Below are 23130 nucleotides of genomic sequence, written 5' to 3'. Positions count from 1 at the left end.
GTGGTATATCTATCTGCACTGGCCTGTTTGGTGGTAAATATGTCTGCACTGACCTGTTTGGTGGTAGATCTGTCTGCACTGACCTGTTTGGCGGTAAATATCTGTCTGCACTGACCTGTTTGGTGGTAAATATCTGTCTGCACTGACCTGTTTGGTGGTAGATATCTGTCTGCACTGACCTGTTTGGTGGTAAATATCTGTCTGCACTGACCTGTTTGGTGATAGATCTGTCTGCACTGACCTGTTTGGTGGTAAATATCTGTCTGCACTGACCTGTTTGGTGGTAGATATCTGTCTGCACTGATCTGTTTGGTGGTAGATATCTGTCTGCACTGATCTGTTTGGTGGTAGATATCTGTCTGCACTGACCTGTTTGGTGGTAGATATCTGTCTGCACTGACCTGTTTGGTGGTAGATATCTGTCTGCACTGACCTGTTTGGTGGTAGATATCTGTCTGCACTGACCTGTTTGGTGGTAGATATCTGTCTGCACTGACCTGTTTGGTGGTAGATCTGTCTGCACTGACCTGTTTGGTGATAGATCTGTCTGCACTGACCTGTTTGGTGGTAGATCTGTCTGCACTGACCTGTTTGGTGGTAGATCTGTCTTCACTGATCTGTTTGGTGGTAAATATCTGTCTGCACTGACCTGTTTGGTGGTAAATATCTGTCTGCACTGACCTGTTTGGTGGTAACTATCTGTCTGCACTGACCTGTTTGGTGGTAGATATCTGTCTGCACTGACCTGTTTGGTGGTAGATATCTGTCTGCACTGACCTGTTTGGTGGTAGATCTGTCTGCACTGACCTGTTTGGTGGTAGATATCTGTCTGCACTGACCTGTTTGGTGGTAGATATCTGTCTGCACTGACCTGTTTGTTGGTAGATATCTGTCTGCACTGACCTGTTTGTTGGTAGATATCTGTCTGCACTGACCTGTTTGTTGGTAGATATCTGTCTGCACTGGCCTGTTTGGTGGTAAATATCTGTCTGCACTGGCCTGTTTGGTGGTAGATCTGTCTGCACTGGCCTGTTTGGTGGTAGATATGTCTGCACTGGCCTGTTTGGTGGTAAATATATGTCTGCACTGACCTGTTTGGTGGTACATATCTGTCTGCACTGACCTGTTTGGTGGTAAATATCTGTCTGCACTGACCTGTTTGGTGGTAAATATCTGTCTGCACTGACCTGTTTGGTGATAAATATCTGTCTGCACTGACCTGTTTGGTGGTAGATATCTGTCTGCACTGACCTGTTTGTTGGTAGATATCTGTCTGCACTGACCTGTTTGGTGGTAAATATCTGTCTGCACTGGCCTGTTAGGTGGTAGATCTGTCTGCACTGGCCTGTTTGGTGGTAAATATATGTCTGCACTGACCTGTTTGGTGGTATATATATGTCTGCACTGACCTGTTTGGTGGTAAATATCTGTCTGCACTGACCTGTTTGGTAGTTATTTAGAAGACCCAATAGAAGTGAACTATTTGTACATTTCACTCTGCCTGTACCCGGCACTTTGCTGTCACTCATGTTTACCCTGAATACAGAGGCAGTAACAAAGCCTCACAACCACAATACTGACCCTTAGTCTTTTATTTGACTGTCTGGAAACAGGGAGACTTCCTGAAGTCTCCAATTAGCCAGAGATGGGCCTTGAGAGTTCTGGTTTAGGTCCAAAATGGCACCCTATTCCCTATGGGCCCTGGTCAAAACTAGTGCACCCTATTCCCTATGGGCCCTGGTCAAAAGTAGTGCACCCTATTCCCCATGGGCCCTGGTCAAAAGTAGTGCACCCTATTCCCTATGGGCCCTGGTCAAAAGTAGTGCACCCTATTCCCCATGGGCCCTGGTCAAAAGTAGTGCACGACATAGGGAATAGGGTGCCGTTTTGGGACGTAGGTCCGGTCTTGACTCCATCTCTGTAATTAGTATTGTTAAACTGAAGAGTCTTTGGAGTGCAGCCTCATAGGAGGAAATGGGAACATTTCTGAACTTCTCCTTTAGCCTACACACACACACACACACACACACACACACACACACACACACACACACACACACACACACACACACACAGGCCTCTTGATGAGGTTGTGGTTCTTGGAAGTGGCAGGAAGTCCCTAGGAATAGATTGTGTTTCAAGAGACTCTACACACGCACACACACTGGCACGCATATAGATCTAAGCAATAAGGCACGAGGGGGTGTGGTATGAAGCTGGTTGAGAGAATGCCAATCACCTTTGTGATTGGAGGATAGCTATGAGGGTTATCGAATCAGGATCAAAACCTTTGATCTCCTCCCAGCTAATGAATGATATAATGTTCATATTTAAAGATAGAATGTCTAGTGTCTTTGGTATATGACAGGAGTGGAATGTTAGTCTGGGTACCAGTCTTCAGCTATCACATCCCCTCTTCCTTACTGACATCCTGGACGCTGCTCGTGGCCTGGACGCTGCTCGTGGCCTGGACGCTGCTCGTGGCCTGGACGCTGCTCGTGGCCTGGACGCTGCTCGTGGCCTGGACGCTGCTCGTGGCCTGGACGCTGCTCGTGGCCTGGACGCTGCTCGTGGCCTGGACGCTGTTCCGGACCTGCTCGTGGCCTGGACGCTGCTCTGGGCTTGCTCTTGTCCTGGACGCTGCTCCGGGCCTGGACGCTGTTCCGGACCTGCTCTTGTCCTGGACGCTGCTCCGGGCCTGGACGCTGCTCTGGGCTTGCTCATTATGGTGTTCCTGCCACTTCTTTACAACTGAAACTTTTTTAGCATTGAAGAAAAAGTTATTAAAGTCTCCAACACTGCTGTCCAACTTTGCCACATCTGACTAGGGCAGTCTTTTTTTTTTTTACAACTAAAACAGATGCTTTTCCTTGGCTTTTTAAGGCTTTTCATCTTTTGAAGCCAAAGTTTATTGAAGTCTCTAACTAACACCTCCGTCCAACTCGGACCCATCCCATCTCGTGCTCCAACTGGGCCACAGTGGGTTGAAACATCACACCTCAGACCAGATCAGACCAGACCAAGTCATCCACAAGTTGCCATTCTGTTATGCAATAAATCTGGCTCCAATATGTCTGTCTGTGGGTCAACAGAGTTATTTTCTCCACACTGAGTTGCATCCCAAATGGCAACCTATTCCCTATATAGTGCACTACTTTAGACCAGAACACTATTCCCTATGTAGTGCACTACTTTAGACCAGAACGCTATTCCCTATGTAGTGCACTACTTTAGACCAGAACGCTATTCCCTATGTAGTGCACTACTTTTGACCAGAAGCCTATTCCCTATATAGTGCACTACTGTTGACCAGAGCCCTATTCCCTATATAGTGCACTACTGTTGACCAGAGCCCTATTCCCTATGTAGTGCACTACTGTTGACCAGAGCCCTATTCCCTATGTAGTGCACTACTTTTGACCAGAACCCTATTCCCTATATCTGTCGTTCTGCCCCTGAACAAGGCAGTTAACCCACTGTTCCTAGGCCGTCATTGAAAATAAGAATTTATTCTTAACTGACTTGCCTAGTTAAATAAAGGTAAAATCAAATATAGTGCACTACTTTTGACCAGGGCACGAGCTCTATTATACTATATAGGGAATAGAGTGCCCTGGTTAAAAGTAGTGCACTACATAGCAAAAAGAGGCCAATAGGGCTCTGGACAAAAGTAGTACTCCATATAGGAAATGGAGTTCCATTTGGGACGCAACTGAATGACAGAGAGGTGGTGCACCGTACACTACTGTGGTATAACTACAGGAGGTTACCTCCCTTCTAGTCTGTGGTATAACTACAGGAGAATACCCCCCTTCTAGTCTGTGGTATAACTACAGGAGAATACCCCCCTTCTAGTCTGTGGTATAACTACAGGAGAATACCCCCCTTCTAGTCTGTGGTATAACTACAGGAGAATACCCCCCTTCTAGTCTGTGGTATAACTACAGGAGGTTACCCCCCTTCTAGTCTGTGGTATAACTACAGGAGGTTACCCCCCTTCTAGGCTGTGGTATAACTACAGGAGGTTACCTCCCTTCTAGTCTGTGGAATAACTACAGGAGGTTACCGCCAATCTAGTCTGTGGTATAACTACAGGAGGTTACCTCCCTTCTAGTCTGTGGTATAACTACAGGAGGTTACCTCCCTTCTAGTCTGTGGTATAACTACAGGAGGTTACCCCCCTTCTAGGCTGTGGTATAACTACAGGAGGTTACCCCCCTTCTAGGCTGTGGTATAACTACAGGAGGTTACCGCCCTTCTAGGCTGTGGTATAACTACAGGAGGTTACCGCCCTTCTAGTCTGTGGTATAACTACAGGAGGTTATCTCCCTTCTAGTCTGTGGTATAACTACAGGAGGTTACCTCCCTTCTAGTCTGTGGTATAACTACAGGAGGTTACCTCCCTTCTAGTCTGTGGTATAACTACAGGAGGTTACCTCCCTTCTAGGCTGTGGTATAACTACAGGAGGTTACCTCCCTTCTAGGCTGTGGTATAACTACAGGAGGTTACCTCCCTTCTAGGCTGTGGTATAACTACAGGAGGTTACCTCCCTTCTAGGCTGTGGTATAACTACAGGAGGTTACCCCCCTTCTAGTCTGTGGTATAACTACAGGAGGTTTCCTCCCTTCTAGTCTGTGATATAACTACAGGAGGTTACCTCCCTTCTAGTCTGTGGTATAACTACAGGAGGTTACCTCCCTTCTAGTCTGTGGTATAACTACAGGAGGTTACCCCCCTTCTAGGCTGTGGTATAACTACAGGAGGTTACCCCCCTTCTAGTCTGTGGTATAACTACAGGAGGTTACCTCCCTTCTAGTCTGTGGTATAACTACAGGAGATTACCTCCCGTCTAGGCTGTGGTATAACTACAGGAGGTTACCCCCCTTCTAGTCTGTGGTATAACTACAGGAGGTTTCCTCCCTTCTAGTCTGTGGTATAACTACAGGAGGTTACCTCCCTTCTAGTCTGTGGTATAACTACAGGAGGTTACCTCCCTTCTAGGCTGTGGTATAACTACAGGAGGTTTCCTCCCTTCTAGTCTGTGGTATAACTACAGGAGGTTACCTCCCTTCTAGTCTGTGGTATAACTACAGGAGATTACCTCCCTTCTAGTCTGTGGTATAACTACAGGAGATTACCTCCCTTCTAGGCTGTGGTATAACTACAGGAGGTTACCTCCCTTCTAGTCTGTGGTATAATTACAGGAGGTTACCTCCCTTCTAGTCTGGTATAGCTGTTCTCTCTCTGCCTCTTTCTCTCTTTCACCACTCTCTCCATCTTTCTCTCTCTATACTCTCTGCCTCTCTCTCTCTCTGCCTCTCTTTCTCTCTCTCTATACTCTCTGCCTCTCTCTCTCTGCCTCTCTCTCTGCCTCTCTCTCTCTCTCTCTCTGCCTCTCTCTCTCTCTCTCTCTCTCTCTCTCTCTGCCTCTCTCTCTCTCTCTCTCTCTCTCTCTCTATACTCTCTGCCTCTCTCTCTCGCTCTCTCGCTCTCTCGCTCTCTCGCTCTCTCGCTCTCTCTCTATGTGTGTGTAGCTTTATTGGCATGGGTAACATGTTTAACATTGCCAAAGCTAGTGAGATGAATAAACAATAAAAAGTGAACAATAAACATTACTCTCACCAGTTCCATGTTATGTCTATATACAGTGTTGTAGCGACGTGCAAATAGTTAAAGTACGAAACAACACATATGGGTTGTATTTACAAGGGTGTTTGTTCTTCACTGGTTGCCCTTTTTGTGTGGCAACAGGTCACAAATATTGCTGCTGTGATGGCACACTGTTATTTCACCCAATAGATATGGGAGTCTATCAAAATTGGATTTGTTTTCAAATTCTTTGTGTCTGTGTAATCCGAGGGGAAATATGTCTTTCAACACAAACTCACGTCGTTGACAACAGCTCTGCTCTGCGACGCCCCAGAAGTGTGACTACCCTGACTTCTGCCGTATCACCGTAAATGTTGTCCCACCAATGCAGACGTCGGATTGACCATACAGCCCAGATGCACAATACACTTCTCTCTCCATGTCACGTTCTGACCATAGTTCTTTTGTATTTTCTTTGTTTTAGTGTGGTCAGGGCGTGAGTTGGGTGGGTATTATCTATGTTTTCTGTTTCTATGTGGGGTTTCTCGTTTGGCCTGATATGGTTCTCAGAGGCAGGTGTTAGTCATTTTGTCTCTGATTGGGAACCATATTTAGGTAGCCTGTGTTCTATTGTGTTTTGTGGGTGGTTGTTTTCAGTCTTTGTGTGTCTGCACCAGATAGAACTGTTTCGGTTTTCACTTTTGTGGTATTTGAAGTGTTCTGGTTTTTGATTATTATTAAATTAAGATGAACACTAACGACGCTGCGCTTTGGTCCTCTCCTTCCACCGACGAAAGCCGTTACACTCCAGAATGCACTGCTCTCTACCGCCAATTTGTGCACATTCATTGTTTCATAACTTTATTGTTTGTGTTTTGATTGTTTGTGTAAATCAATTCCCTCATTACATCACCAGTAGTATATTTACCGTTCATTTCTAATCTTGTGTTAATCCATTCAATATTATTATTCCAGTCTTCCTGTTTTATCATTGTCTGATTGGACAGATTGTTTGCAGAGTGCACAACCTATGCTACACTTGTGAGAAATAACTTTTGGTTGATTTATTTCCTACTTTTTTAAAAGAGTTTTGTCATTGTCTTTTGTTTGGAGCGCTCCTATCAATGTTGAGTAAGGACACGCGCGCATAGAAGTAGGCCTATAGGCTACCTGGCCTGATTTACACATAGAAGTAGTCCTATAAGCTACTTGGCCTGATTTACACATAGAAGTAGGCCTATAGGCTACCTGGCCTGATTTACACATAGAAGTAGGCCTGTAGGCTACTTGGCCTGGTTTACACATAGAAGTAGGCCTATAGGCTACTTGGCCTGATTTACACATAGAAGTAGGCCTATAGGCTACCTGGCCTGATTTACACACAGAAGTAGGCCTATAGGCTACCTGGCCTGATTTACACATAGAAGTAGGCCTATAGGCTACCTGGCCTGATTTACACATAGAAGTAGGCCTATAGGCTACCTGGCCTGATTTACACATAGAAGTAGGCCTGTAGGCTACTTGGCCTGATTTACACATAGAAGTAGACCTATAGGCTACCTGGCCTGATTTATACACAGAAGTAGGCCTATAGGTTACCTGGCCTGATTTAAACATAGAAGTAGGCTTATAGGCTACCTGGCCTGATTTACACACAGAAGTAGGCCTATAGGCTACCTGGCCTGATTTACACATAGAAGTAGGCCTATAGGCTACTTGGCCTGATTTACACATAGAAGTAGGCCTATAGGCTACTTGGCCTGATTTACACATAGAAGTGGGCCTATAGGCTACCTGGCCTGATTTACACATAGAAGTAGGCCTATAGGCTACTTGGCCTGATTTACATATAGAAGTAGACCTATAGGCTACTTGGCCTGCGTGCAAATGTAGGCATATAAATGTGGCCCATTTGGGGATCTGATAGTGTTTCTGATTGGCTTAACACAACACCACTAATGACTTGTGGAGCTTCTCAAAGTAATGTTTTCTACACCTCCAAAACAGCAAGCAAATCATCCATTGAGAATGATGATAGTTCCCTCAATGTATTGGAAAAATCTTTCCAGCTCTCTCCCTTTTCGATAACCACTCAACGTGAAAGGGAGAAATATCCTGCTCTGATCCAGTTGAAACGTCATAAAATAGGCCTACCTGATTACTTCTTATCAGTGCTTGACTTGGACTGAAATAGGTTCCAGTATTCATGTTGGGTTCCTGTACTGATTTATATTTAGGTGCAGGAACTCCTCAATACTTCTGAGCTAATATTCCATAAGAAGAATAAGAGTTCAAGCAGTAGAACATGTGAGGTGCCAGTACTCAACGCCGGTGAGGTCCTGCCCAAGTCCAGCACTGCTTCTTATCCCTTGCGCAAATAGTCTACAGCTGTGTCTGTCCCGAGCTCACTGGTGGGGAAACTCTGGAGGGCCCAGAATATTTTATACAATGTTGCAAGTTCCCTAGTGCATTAGGCTTCTGGCCTGACCCAAGTTAATTGTTGATACAAGGTTTCAAGTTTGTTGCAGACAGGCCATGTGTAGCCAATGTGATTTTATAGGATATTCATTTTTCATTTAATTTAGATTTTGATAGAATTTTGATCAACCACATAACATTGATTTTGAGATATGAAGACATTATTGTTTCACGGAAATGTGCATATGAAAACCATAACTGGCACGTAGATGGGTAGAAATGGTAAGATAAATTGACATTCAACATGAGAAAGGTTCCTGGTGTAGCCTGTTACAGCAACTTCAGGAGAGTAACGGTAGAATCTGAGAAAGCCAGCAGGGGGTGAATAGTTGGGTCAGGTTAAGTTTTTTTTTTCTTCTTCTGGTAATCTAGATCTCTGGCACCCTCTTGAGGCATTTGTCATATTTCGTCAAACCGTAAACTTAAAGCACCAGACAAGCTCACATACATAGGTATGGAACAATACACGTAAAAACGTTTTGACCAATCGATTGGTCCAAAGAACAGACGACTTTTGGTCGACCAAGATGTTTTTGTTGTTGTTGTCGGAGACAGCCCTACTCCTCCTACAGTCACGATACTATAGCTGTTGAAACACCTCAGAGAGGCTCTGATGCTGGGGGAGAAGGAGATGACCTCAGAGAGGCTCTAAGGCTGGGGGAGAAGGAGATGACCTCAGAGAGGCTCTAAGGCTGGGGGAGAAGGAGATGACCTCAGAGAGGCTCTGAGGCTGGGGGAGAAGGAGATGACCTCAGAGAGGCTCTAAGGCTGGGGGAGAAGGAGATGACCTCAGAGAGGCTCTGAGGCTGGGGGAGAAGGAGATGACCTCAGAGAGGCTCTAAGGCTGGGGGAGAAGGAGATGACCTCAGAGAGGCTCTGAGGCTGGGGGAGAAGGAGATGACCTCAGAGAGGCTCTAAGGCTGGGGGAGAAGGAGATGACCTCAGAGAGGCTCTGAGGCTGGGGGAGAAGGAGATGACCTCAGAGAGGCTCTGATGTTGGGGGTGAGGAGGATATGGGCAGGGGTGAGGAAGGGTTGGGGAGGAGTAGGTTAGTGAGTAAGGTAAGACTGTCAAGCACCTGGAGGATACCCATTCACTTCACGGACAGAGACAGACAGACAGGCCTGCTCTCTCCCTTGCATAAATCACCAATGTTATGCGTTGTCAGGTCTGGTATACATCTGTTTATGTCTGGCTATAAACACTACACAGCCCCGGTCCATTTACCAGGCCATCCATCTCCCTCCATAGTACCCCCACCGGACCAGTGATGGCACCCCAGAGAGGGCACTCAGACAGGGGACCCACGCGCTCTGCCACAGCTTCTGCTGCTGGGGTACGGAGGCACCGTGGAGTGTTTTAACAGGTCAACTTCAAGGACAGCTCTTCAAGAACTATTCCTGGGTTGTTTTAAGGAATCTGTTTATAGTAACTGAAAGTGAGACGCTGTCTCTCGCCCACGTTCTCTCTTTCTCTCTCTCGCTGTCTCTCTACCTCTGTCTCTCTCTCCTCTCTTTACCTCTCTGTCTGTCTCTCTACCTCTGTCTCTCTCTCTTTACCTCTGTCTCTCTCTCCTCTCTTTACCTCTCTCTCTGTCTCTCTACCTCTCTGTCTCTCTACCTCTCTCTCTCTCTCTCTCTTTACCTCTCTCTCTGTCTTTCTTTACCTCTCTCTCTGTCCCTCTACCTAGCACTGTCTCCCTCTCTCTCTCTTTACCTCTCTCTCTGTCTTTCTTTACCTCTCTCTCTGTCCCTCTACCTAGCACTGTCTCTCTCTCCTCTCTTTACCTCTCTGTCTGTCTCTCTACCTCTGTCTCTCTCTCTTTACCTCTGTCTCTCTGCCAATTCAATTTAAGAGCTTTATTGGCATGGGAAACATATATGTTTACATTGCCAAAGCAAGTGAAGTAGATAATAAACAAAAGTGATATAAGCAAAAATTAACAGTAAACATTACACTCACAGAAGTTCCAAAATAATAAATACATTTCAAATGTCATATGTGCAAATAAGTACAAAAGGGACAATCTCTCTCTCTCTCTCTCTGCCCTGAGAGTGGACCGAATAGTATTTTATAAACACTATAAATGCCACATAGCTAGATAGGAAACATCCTCATGTCTTCTCATCTATCTCTGTGTGCCTCCCAAATGGAAGCCTATCCCCTACTGTATACAGTATAGAGCAGGACTCTAGTGCACTATAGAGGGGACAGGTCCCTACTGTATACAGTATAGAGCAGGACTCTAGTTCACTATAGAGGGGACAGGTCCCTACTGTATACAGTATAGAGCAGGACTCTAGTGTACTATAGAGGGGACAGGTCCCTACTGTATACAGTATAGAGCAGGACTCTAGTGTACTATAGAGGGGACAGGTCCCTACTGTATACAGTATAGAGCAGGACTCTAGTTCACTATAGAGGGGACAGGTCCCTACTGTATACAGTATAGAGCAGGACTCTAGTGCACTATAGAGGGGACAGGTCCCTACTGTATACAGTATAGAGCAGGACTCTAGTTCACTATAGAGGGGACAGGTCCCTACTGTATACAGTATAGAGCAGGACTCTAGTGCACTATAGAGGGGACAGGTCCCTACTGTATACAGTATAGAGCAGGACTCTAGTGTACTATAGAGGGGACAGGTCCCTACTGTATACAGTATAGAGCAGGACTCTAGTTCACTATAGAGGGGACAGGTCCCTACTGTATACAGTATAGAGCAGGACTCTAGTGCACTATAGAGGGGACAGGTCCCTACTGTATACAGTATAGAGCAGGACTCTAGTTCACTATAGAGGGGACAGGTCCCTACTGTATACAGTATAGAGCAGGACTCTAGTGCACTATAGAGGGGACAGGTCCCTACTGTATACAGTATAGAGCAGGACTCTAGTGCACTATAGAGGGGACAGGTCCCTACTGTATACAGTATAGAGCAGGACTCTAGTGCACTATAGAGGGGACAGGTCCCTACTGTATACAGTATAGAGCATTACTTTGGAGCAGGACTCTAGTGCACTATAGAGGGGACAGATTCCTACTGTATACAGTATAGAGCAGGACTCTAGTGCACTATAGAGGGGACAGGTCCCTACTGTATACAGTATAGAGCAGGACTCTAGTGCACTATAGAGGGGACAGGTGTCATTTGGGAGGCAGTTTGTAAATGTCAGGTACCTGACTGTGGTAACAAAGAGAACAACATTATGACGTCATCATTATATGTGATTGGCTATGATTTATACATAATAAGACAATTGTAATATTCCACCTGACTGGTTTAGGATCAGCTCTGTAGTATTTTCCACAGACTGCTACACGGTTTGAATCTCTATCCAGACACACTGTGGTGATTGTTGATGCGGATGAGTCTCAACTTCCTGTTGTACAACATCAAGACTAAATCCTGGCAACGTTTCTTAAATGGCAATAAAGTTTTTCTGATATACTGTTCGGGTTTTCAGTAAAACAAAGCGACAGCAGAAAGAGCCCAGTCCAGCCTTCCATTAGGAAAGTGTTTTCTTGTATTTCCTAATGAGGATCAGCTGTATTGTGAGAGTCATAAACTGTTTGTGTTCCTTCAAAACAAATGATTGCGGCGAGCGGTATGATGGCGTTAAAACACAGTGAAGCGGTATGATGGCGTTAAAACACAGTGAAGCGGTATGATGGCGTTAAAACACAGTGAAGCGGTATGATGGCGTTAAAACACAGTGAAGCGGTATGATGGCGTTAAAACACAGTGAAGCGGTATGATGGCGTTAAAACACAGTGAAGCGGTATGATGGCGTTAAAACACAGTGAAGCGGTATGATGGCGTTAAAACACAGTGAAGCGGTATGATGGCGTTAAAACACAGTGAAGCGGTATGATGGCGTTAAAACACAGTGAAGCGGTATGATGGCGTTAAAACACAGTGAAGCGGTATGATGGCGTTAAAACACAGGGAAAGATTTGACCAGGGCATCCTGTTGGTTTGTAGCGAGCGGTATGATGGCGTTAAAACACAGGGAAAGATTTGACCAGGACATCCTGTTGGTTTACAGCCAGCGGTATGATGGCGTTAAAACACAGGGAAAGATTTGACCAGGGCATCCTGTTGGTTTACAGCCAGCGGTATGATGGCGTTAAAACACAGGGAAAGATTTGACCAGGACATCCTGTTGGTTTACAGCCAGCGGTATGATGGCGTTAAAACACAGGGAAAGATTTGACCAGGGCATCCTGTTGGTTTACAGCCAGCGGTATGATGGCGTTAAAACACAGGGAAAGATTTGACCAGGGCATCCTGTTGGTTTACAGCCAGCGGTATGATGGCGTTAAAACACAGGGAAAGATTTGACCAGGGCATCCTGTTGGTTTCTTAACTGTTGAGTTTTTCAAACCTTCGACCACCCAGAGATACGTATGTTTTTACTAAATTCGGATTCTTGGAAGTTAAAAGCCATTGGAGTGAGCCCCCCCCCCCCCCGTAATGAAGATGAGTTGAAAGCCATTGGAGTGAGCCCCCCCCCCCCCCGTAATGAAGATGAGTTGAAAGCCATTGGAGTGAGCCCCCCCCCCCCCCGTAATGAAGATGAGTTGAAAGCCATTGGAGTGAGCCCCCCCCCCCCCCCGTAATGAAGATGAGTTGAAAGCCATTGGAGTGAGCCCCCCCCCCCCCCCGTAATGAAGATGAGTTGAAAGCCATTGGAGTGAGCCCCCCCCCCCCCCGTAATGAAGATGAGTTGAAAGCCATTGGAGTGAGCCCCCCCCCCCCCGTAATGAAGATGAGTTGAAAGCCATTGGAGTGAGCCCCCCCCCCCCCCCCCCCCGTAATGAAGATGAGTTAAAAGCCATTGGAGTGAGCCCCCCCCCCCCCCCCCCGTAATGAAGATGCTGTTGAAGATGCGTTGATGATATAAAGATGTCCGTTGTGTAGTGGATGACGAGCATTAGCAGACAACAAACTCTCCACATCAAAGCGTTGTAAACATCTAAGTTCATAGGAATTCCTGCAGGGGATCATTTGTTTCTCTGTGGTCTGGTGTAAACAGACCTGATTGTGTGTGTGTGTGTGTGTGTGTGTGTGTGTGTGTGTGTGTGTGTGTGTGTGTGTGTGTGTGTGTGTGTGTGTGTGTGTGTGTGTGTGTGTGTGTGTGTGTGTGTGTGACTGTTTAAAGGCACAATCTGGGATATTTCCTACTGGTCATTGGCTGAAAGGTCAGGCTGCACTGACCCGCTGCTGGAGTGTTTTTAAAAGCATTGGGTTGAAATAGGAATTAAAATATACTAGACTCAATATTAATGCCAAGACAATGCTTTTTACATCCTTGAGGGGTAGTGAACAAGTGTACACTTGGAGGATAAGGAATGATTGCACTACCTCCTTGAGAGGTAGTGAACAAGTGCAGGAGTTGAATCAGAATTAGGGTTTCTCTCAGCCTACCTCAGCCTGCCTGGGCCAAGCCTACAGCCTCTTCCAGCCTGACTATGACAGCTATAATAACCTGTGGAAGGGAAGGGTTACACAGCTATACCAGGCAGTCAGCCACAGGCCAGACAGATAAACCAGGCAGTCAGCCACAGGCCAGACAGATAAACCAGGCAGTCGGCCACAGGCCTGACAGATAAACCAGGCAGACAGCCACAAGCCAGACAGATAAACCAGGCAGTCAGCCACATGCCAGACATATAAGCCAGGCAGTCAGCCACAAGCCAGACAGCTATACCAGGCAGTCAGACACAGGCCAGACAGATAAACAGGGCAGTCAGCCACAGGCCTGACAGATAAACCAGGCAGTCAGCCACAGGCCAGACAGATAAACCAGGCAGTCAGCCACAGGCCAGACAGATAAACCAGGCAGTCAGCCACATGCCTGACAGATAAACCAGGCAGACAGCCACAGGCCAGACAAATAAACCAGGCAGTCAGCCACAGGCCAGACAGATAAACCAGGCAGTCAGCCACAGGCCAGACAGATAAACCAGGCAGTCAGCCACAGGCCAGACAGATAAACCAGGCAGCCAGCCACAGGCCAGACAGATAAACCAGGCAGCCAGCCACAAGCCAGACAGATAAACCAGGCAGTCAGCCACAGGCCAGACAAATAAACCAGGCTACACCCGAGGCAGCTCTGTAAATGTTTTTACTCAATATACTGTCCATTTGAACGTAGACTCCCTGGAAAGCCGTGGCAATTGTTACTGAGTAGATAAATAAAACACAAGTGTCGCTGGTAAGCTTTCTTGACTTGGACATCATGTTTGCCAACACATTTAACCAGCTAAACAGCTGCTCTTAGCGAACATGTTAAGAGTTTAGGATTGTTCAGAATGAGTACAGGTGACTGACGTTTTGACATCAAACAGACGTCTTCTTGAGAGTGTAGAAACGTCAGTCACCTGTACTCATCCTGAACGACGGAATAAAGTGAGCTGAATTATTCTCTGCCTTTTTGATGTTGAGTGTTCCAACTCCTTTCTGTCTTGAATCAGTTTTTTGGTAAGCCCTGTGTTCCAACTCCGTTCTGCCTTGAATCAGTTTCTTGGTAAGCCCTGTGTTCCAACTCCTTTCTGTCTTGAATCGGTTTCTTGGTAAGCCCTGTGTTCCAACTCCTTTCTGCCTTGAATCAGTTTCTTGGTAAGCCCTGTGTTCCAACTCCTTTCTGTCTTGAATCAGTTTCCTGGAAAGCCCTGTGTTCCAACTCCGTTCTGCCTCGAATCAGTTTCTTGGTAAGCCCTGTGTTCCAACTCCTTTCTGTCTTGAATCAGTTTCTTGGTAAGCCCTGTGTTCCAACTCCTTTCTGCCTTGAATCAGTTTCTTGGTAAGCCCTGTGTTCCAACTCCTTTCTGCCTTGAATCAGTTTCTTGGTCAGCCCTGTGTTCCAACTCCTTTCTGCCTTGAATCAGTTTCTCGGTAAGCCCTGTGTTCCAACACCTTTCTGCCTTGAATCAGTTTCTCGGTAAGCCCTGTGTTCCAACTCCTCTCTGCCTTGAATCAGTTTCTTGGTAAGCCCTGTGTTCAAACACCTTTCTGCCTTGAATCAGTTTCTCGGTAAGCCCTGTGTTCCAACACCTTTCTGCCTTGAATCAGTTTCTCGGTAAGCCCTGTGTTCCAACACCTTTCTGCCTTGAATCAGTTTCTTGGTAAGCCCTGTGTTCCAACTCCGTTCTGCCTTGAATCAGTTTCTTGGTAAGCCCTGTGTTCCAACTCCTTTCTGCCTTGAATCAGTTTCTTGGTAAGCCCTGTGTTCCAACTCCTTTCTGCCTTGAATCAGTTTCTTGGTAAGCCCTGTGTTCCAACTCCGTTCTGCCTTGAATCAGTTTCTTGGTAAGCCCTGTGTTCCAACACCTTTCTGCCTTGAATCAGTTTCTTGGAAAGCCCTGTGTTCCAACTCCTTTCTGCCTTGAATCAGTTTCTTGGTAAGCCCTGTGTTCCAACTCCTTTCTGCCTTGAATCAGTTTCTTGGTAAGCCCTGTGTTCCAACTCCTTTCTGCCTTGAATCAGTTTCTCGGTAAGCCCTGTGTTCCAACTCCTTTCTGCCTTGAATCAGTTTCTCGGTAAGCCCTGTGTTCCAACTCCTTTCTGCCTTGAATCAGTTTCTTGGTAAGCCCTGTGTTCCAACTCCTTTCTGTCTTGAATCAGTTTCTTGGTAAGCCCTGTGTTCCAACTCCGTTCTGCCTTGAATCAGCCCTTTTCATGGTTTTTGCCATTGCTGTCCAGCGCCCCTCCTTTCCTGTGTTTGCTGAAGCCAAGGTCCACCTGAACTCTAATCTACCTAAATAGATTCATTATATAATGTTGATTACTTCTCCACGACATTGTCATTCACCTGATGAGACAAGATGTGAAGAAACTAAATGTTTTGTTAACGTATGATAGGGGCCCTGGTTCGGCAGTTTTCCTGGAAGGGGGTCCCTGGTCAAAACAATGTTAAAGACCCCTGATGTAGAGACACGGCCTGGGAGTGAATCAAACTGCAATGTCTTCTTCTTCCCTCGACTGTAGCAGAGCTGTGATTCCCCCTTGAGAGGCAGCGTGAGGATAAAGAGCTCTCTGTTCTCTGGGGAGAGGTGGAGTAGAGGGGAGGCAGAGAGGGGGGGTTTGAGATAGCCTTATAATGTTTACCTAATGCACCTCATATCGCGGCCCGGTCACGCACTGACGAATTCAGCAAACATCCTGGCACTTCCTCCTCCTCTGCTCAGAGCCTCCTTCCTTCTCATTTTCTCCTGGCTTGTGTCACAAATGGCACCCTATTCCTGTCACGTCCTGCTCCTCCCCTCCGGCGTTCGACGTCGCCGGAATACTAACCACCGGTCCTGGGATTCTTCATTACGCACACCTGTAGATCATTATGATTCACACCTGGACTCCATTACCTCCCCTTTATCTGTCCCTCCATGACCTCCCCTTTATCTGTCCCTCCATGACCTCCCCTTTATCTGTCCCTCCAAGACCTCCCCTTTATCTGTCCCTCCAAGACCTCCCCTTTATCTGTCCCTCCATTACCTCCCCTTTATCTGTCCCTCCATTACCTCCCCTTTATCTGTCTCTCCATGACCTCCCCTTTATCTGTCCCTCCATTACCTCCCCTTTATCTGTCCCTCCATTACCTCCCCTTTATCTGTCCCTCCATTACCTCCCCTTTATCTGTCCCTTCATGACCTCCCCTTTATCTGTCCCTCCAAGACCTCCCCTTTATCTGTCCCTCCATTACCTCCCCTTTATCTGTCCCTCCATGACCTCCCCTTTATCTGTCCCTCCAAGACCTCCCCTTTATCTGTCCCTCCATTACCTCCCCTTTATCTGTCTCTCCATGACCTCCCCTTTATCTGTCCCTCCATTACCTCCCCTTTATCTGTCCCTCCATTACCTCCCCTTTATCTGTCCCTCCATGACCTCCCCTTTATCTGTCCCTCCATGACCTCCCCTTTATCTGTCCCTCCATTACCTCCCCTTTATCTGTCCCTCCATGACCTCCCCTTTATCTGTCCCTCCATGACCTCCCCTTTATCTGTCCCTCCATTACCTCCCCTTTATCTGTCCCTCCATGACCTCCCCTTTATCTGTCCCTCCATGACCTCCCCTTTATCTGTCCCTCCATTACCTCCCCTTTATCTGTCCCTCCATTACCTCCCCTTTATCTGTCCCTCCATTACCTCCCCTTTATCTGTCCCTGTATTGTTCCTGTGTTGAATGCCGTACCACCACTGTTACACTGTCTCGTGTATTGTTCCTGTGTTTAATGCCGTACCACCACTGTTACACTGTCTCGTGTATTGTTCCTGTGTTGAATGCCGTACCACCACTGTTACACTGTCTCGTGTATTGTTCCTGTGTTTAATGCCGTACCACCACTGTTACACTGTCTCGTGTATTGTTCCTGTGTTGAATGCCGTACCACCACTGTTACACTGTCTCGTGTATTGTTCCTGTGTTGAATGCCATACCACCACTGTTACACTGTCTCGTGTATTGTTCCTGTGTTGAATGCCGTACCGCCACTGTTACACTGTCTCGTGTATTGTTCCTGTGTTTAATGCCGTACCACCACTGTTACACTGTCTCGTGTATTGTTCCTGTTTTGAATGCCGTACCACCACTGTTACACTGTCTCGTGTATTGTTCCTGTGTTTAATGCCGTACCACCACTGTTACACTGTCTCGTGTATTGTTCCTGTGTTGAATGCCGTACCACCACTGTTACACTGTCTCGTGTATTGTTCCTGTGTTGAATGCCGTACCGCCACTGTTACACTGTCTCGTGTATTGTTCCTGTGTTTAATGCCGTACCACCACTGTTACACTGTCTCGTGTATTGTTCCTGTGTTGAATGCCGTACCACCACTGTTACACTGTCTCGTGTATTGTTCCTGTGTTTAATGCCGTACCACCACTGTTACACTGTCTCGTGTATTGTTCCTGTGTTGAATGCCGTACCACCACTGTTACACTGTCTCGTGTATTGTTCCTGTGTTGAATGCCGTACCACCACTGTTACACTGTCTCGTGTATTGTTCCTGTGTTTAATGCCGTACCACCACTGTTACACTGTCTCGTGTATTGTTCCTGTGTTGAATGCCGTACCGCCACTGTTACACTGTCTCGTGTATTGTTCCTGTGTTGAATGCCGTACCGCCACTGTTACACTGTCTCGTGTATTGTTCCTGTGTTTAATGCCGTACCACCACTGTTACACTGTCTCGTGTATTGTTCCTGTGTTGAATGCCGTACCGCCACTGTTACACTGTCTCGTGTATTGTTCCTGTGTTGAATGCCGTACCGCCACTGTTACACTGTCTCGTGTATTGTTCCTGTGTTTAATGCCGTACCACCACTGTTACACTGTCTCGTGTATTGTTCCTGTGTTTAATGCCGTACCGCCACTGTTACACTGTCTCGTGTATTGTTCCTGTGTTTAATGCCGTACCACCACTGTTACACTGTCTCGTGTATTGTTCCTGTTTTGAATGCCGTACCACCACTGTTACACTGTCTCGTGTATTGTTCCTGTGTTGAATGCCGTACCACCACTGTTACACTGTCTCGTGTATTGTTCCTGTGTTTAATGCCGTACCACCACTGTTACACTGTCTCGTGTATTGTTCCTGTGTTGAATGCCGTACCACCACTGTTACACTGTCTCGTGTATTGTTCCTGTGTTTAATGCCGTACCACCACTGTTACACTGTCTCGTGTATTGTTCCTGTGTTTAATGCCGTACCACCACTGTTACACTGTCTCGTGTATTGTTCCTGTGTTTAATGCCGTACCACCACTGTTACACTGTCTCGTGTATTGTTCCTGTGTTGAATGCCGTACCGCCACTGTTACACTGTCTCGTGTATTGTTCCTGTGTTTAATGCCGTACCGCCACTGTTACACTGTCTCGTGTATTGTTCCTGTGTTTAATGCCGTACCACCACTGTTACACTGTCTCGTGTATTGTTCCTGTGTTGAATGCCGTACCGCCACTGTTACACTGTCTCGTGTATTGTTCCTGTGTTTAATGCCGTACCGCCACTGTTACACTGTCTCGTGTATTGTTCCTGTGTTTAATGCCGTACCGCCACTGTTACACTGTCTCGTGTATTGTTCCTGTGTTTAATGCCGTACCACCACTGTTACACTGTCTCGTGTATTGTTCTGTTAAACGTTTTCACCTGCTTCTCGACTCACAGCGTCGTCGTTACAATTCCCTATATAGTGCCCAGGCGCTGGTCAACAGTAGTGCACTATATAGGGAACAGTGTGTTATTTAGGACGTAAGGCTGGATAAACAGTAGGAATTTTAATCAAGGCCGCGACTGGCCCTGAATCTCTTGATTGGACCGACATATGATTTATGTATTTCTTCACTAAGACCTGAAGACGCTCAAATGATGTTACTGGATGGTATTAGAGGTCGTAAGTCACTGTGAGTGTCATCACAGAGCAGAGAGAGAGAACAGTAGAAAGACAGTGGTTTGGTATAGGTCCACCTTAGTCTGTACGGTTACTGACTGTTTGGTATAGGGCCACCTTAGTCTGTACGGTTACTGACTGTTTGGTATAGGTCCACCTTAGTCTGTACGGTTACTGACTGTTTGGTATAGGTCCACCTTAGTCTGTACGGTTACTGACTGTTTGGTGTAGGTCCACCTCAGTCTGTACGGTTACTGACTGTTTGGTATAGGTCCACCTCAGTCTGTACGGTTACTGACTGTTTGGTATAGGGCCTCCTTAGTCTGTACGGTAACTGACTGTTTGGTATAGGGCCACCTTAGTCTGTACGGTGAGTGACTGTTTGGTATAGGTCCACCTCAGTCTGTACGGTGAGTGACTGTTTGGTGTAGGTCCACCTCAGTCTGTACGGTTACTGACTGTTTGGTATAGGTCCACCTCAGTCTGTACGGTTACTGACTGTTTGGTATAGGTCCACCTTAGTCTGTACGGTTACTGACTGTTTGGTATAGGTCCACCTTAGTCTGTACGGTTACTGACTGTTTGGTATAGGTCCACCTTAGTCTGTACGGTGAGTGACTGTTTGGTATAGGTCCACCTTAGTCTGTACGGTGAGTGACTGTTTGGTATAGGTCCACCTTAGTCTGTACGGTTACTGACTGTTTGGTATAGGTCCACCTTAGTCTGTACGGTTACTGACTGTTTGGTATAGGTCCACCTTAGTCTGTACGGTTACTGACTGTTTGGTATAGGTCCACCTTAGTCTGTACGGTTACTGACTGTTTGGTATAGGTCCACCTTAGTCTGTACGGTTACTGACTGTTTGGTATAGGGCCACCTTAGTCTGTACGGTTAGTGACTGTTTGGTAAAGGTCCACCTCAGTCTGTACGGTGAGTGACTGTTTGGTAAAGGTCCACCTCAGTCTGTACGGTGTGTGACTGTTTGGTGTAGGTCCACCTTAGTCTGTACGGCGAGTGACTGTTTGGTATAGGTCCACCTTAGTCTGTACGGTGAGTGACTGTTTGGTAAAGGTCCACCTCAGTCTGTACGGTGAGTGACTGTTTGGTAAAGGTCCACCTCAGTCTGTACGGTGTGTGACTGTTTGGTAGAGGTCCACCTTAGTCTGTACGGTTACTGACTGTTTGGTATAGGTCCACCTTAGTCTGTACGGTGAGTGACTGTTTGGTATAGGTCCACCTTAGTCTGTACGGTTACTGACTGTTTGGTATAGGTCCACCTTAGTCTGTACGGTGAGTGACTGTTTGGTAAAGGTCCACCTTAGTCTGTACGGTGAGTGACTGTTTGGTATAGGTCCACCTTAGTCTGTACGGTTACTGACTGTTTGGTATAGGTCCACCTTAGTCTGTACGGTTACTGACTGTGTGGTATCCTCGCTCGTCATCTTTCAATGCGGCAGGATGCCACTGGGTAAACAGCGACCACAGAATTTCAATCGAGCTCTCTGCCTGAATCTTATGAATGGACCAATGACTGTTTTTAAATAAGGAATGGTCTGATGATACTGAATGGGACATCAGTGCTCTGAATGTCTTCGCAGAGCAAAGAGAGAGCAATAGAAAGAGAGAGGGAAACAATTCCACCAGCTGTTGGTGCTTTCAGACAGGTCCCCTTGTCTGTCCCTATTTGGACCCTCTTTATAAATGTGGTTGTGTGTTTAGATGACGCCATTTGTCATGACCCGTGGATCTCAGTTTGTACTGATGGCTATGTGGGGGGATAAATCATGCCCCGTGGATCTCAGTTTGTACTGATGGCTATGTGGGGGGGATAAATCATGCCCCCTGGATCTCAGTTTGTACTGATGGCTATGTGGGGGGGATAAATCATGCCCCCTGGATCTCAGTTTGTACTGATGGCTATGTGGGGGGGATAAATCATGCCCCGTGGATCTCAGTTTGTACTGATGGCTATGTGGGGGGGATAAATCATGACCCCTGGATCTCAGTTTGTACTGATGGCTATGTGGGGGGGATAAATCATGACCCGTGGATCTCAGTTTGTACTGATGGCTATGTGGGGGGGATAAATCATGACCCCTGGATCTCAGTTTGTACTGATGGCTATGTGGGGGGGATAAATCATGACCCCTGGATCTCAGTTTGTACTGATGGCTATGTGGGGGGGATAAATCATGACCCGTGGATCTCAGTTTGTACTGATGGCTATGTGGGGGGGATAAATCATGCCCCGTGGATCTCAGTTTGTACTGATGGCTATGTGGGGGGGATAAATCATGCCCCGTGGATCTCAGTTTGTACTGATGACTATGTGGGGGGATAAATCATGCCCCCTGGATCTCAGTTTGTACTGATGGCTATGTGGGGGGGATAAATCATGCCCCGTGGATCTCAGTTTGTACTGATGGCTATGTGGGGGGATAAATCATGCCCCGTGGATCTCAGTTTGTACTGATGGCTATGTGGGGGGGATAAATCATGCCCCGTGGATCTCAGTTTGTACTGATGACTATGTGGGGGGATAAATCATGACCCGTGGATCTCAGTTTGTACTGATGACTATGTGGGGGGATAAATCATGACCCGTGGATCTCAGTTTGTACTGATGACTATGTGGGGGGATAAATCATGACCCGTGGATCTCAGTTTGTACTGATGACTATGTGGGGGGGATAAATCATGCCCCGTGGATCTCAGTTTGTACTGATGACTATGTGGGGGGGATAAATCATGCCCCCTGGATCTCAGTTTGTACTGATGGCTATGTGGGGGGATAAATCATGACCCGTGGATCTCAGTTTGTACTGATGGCTATGTGGGGGGGATAAATCATGCCCCGTGGATCTCAGTTTGTACTGATGACTATGTGGGGGGGATAAATCATGCCCCCTGGATCTCAGTTTGTACTGATGGCTATGTGGGGGGGATAAATCATGCCCCGTGGATCTCAGTTTGTACTGATGACTATGTGGGGGGGATAAATCATGCCCCGTGGATCTCAGTTTGTACTGATGGCTATGTGGGGGGATAAATCATGCCCCCTGGATCTCAGTTTGTACTGATGGCTATGTGGGGGGATAAATCATGACCCGTGGATCTCAGTTTGTACTGATGGCTATGTGGGGGGATAAATCATGCCCCATGGATCTCAGTTTGTACTGATGGCTATGTGGGGGGATAAATCATGACCCCTGGATCTCAGTTTGTACTGATGGCTATGTGGGGGGATAAATCATGCCCCGTGGATCTCAGTTTGTACTGATGGCTATGTGGGGGGGATAAATCATGACCCGTGGATCTCAGTTTGTACTGATGGCTATGTGGGGGGGATAAATCATGACCCGTGGATCTCAGTTTGTACTGATGGCTATGTGGGGGGGGGAAATCATGCCCCCTGGATCTCAGTTTGTACTGATGGCTATGTGGGGGGGATAAATCATGCCCCGTGGATCTCAGTTTGTACTGATGGCTATGTGGGGGAATAAATCATGCCCCGTGGATCTCAGTTTGTACTGATGACTATGTGGGGGGATAAATCATGCCCCGTGGATCTCAGTTTGTACTGATGGCTATGTGGGGGGATAAATCATGCCCCGTGGATCTCAGTTTGTACTGATGGCTATGTGGGGGGATAAAATCATGCCCCCTGGA

General features: G+C 46.8%; 1 protein-coding gene across 2 annotated transcripts in view; it reads left to right on the top strand.

Moving 5' to 3' along the window:
• Nucleotides 1-23130, top strand: part of cpm (carboxypeptidase M) — a 103278-nt gene that overhangs the window by 38334 nt on the left and 41814 nt on the right. The window lies entirely within an intron of this gene.

Source organism: Salvelinus namaycush, chromosome 6, assembly GCF_016432855.1.
Source record: "Salvelinus namaycush isolate Seneca chromosome 6, SaNama_1.0, whole genome shotgun sequence".
Taxonomy (NCBI): domain Eukaryota; kingdom Metazoa; phylum Chordata; class Actinopteri; order Salmoniformes; family Salmonidae; genus Salvelinus; species Salvelinus namaycush.
The sequence above is the reverse complement of the archived record's forward strand: the minus strand, read 5'-3'. Positions and strand labels throughout refer to the sequence as shown.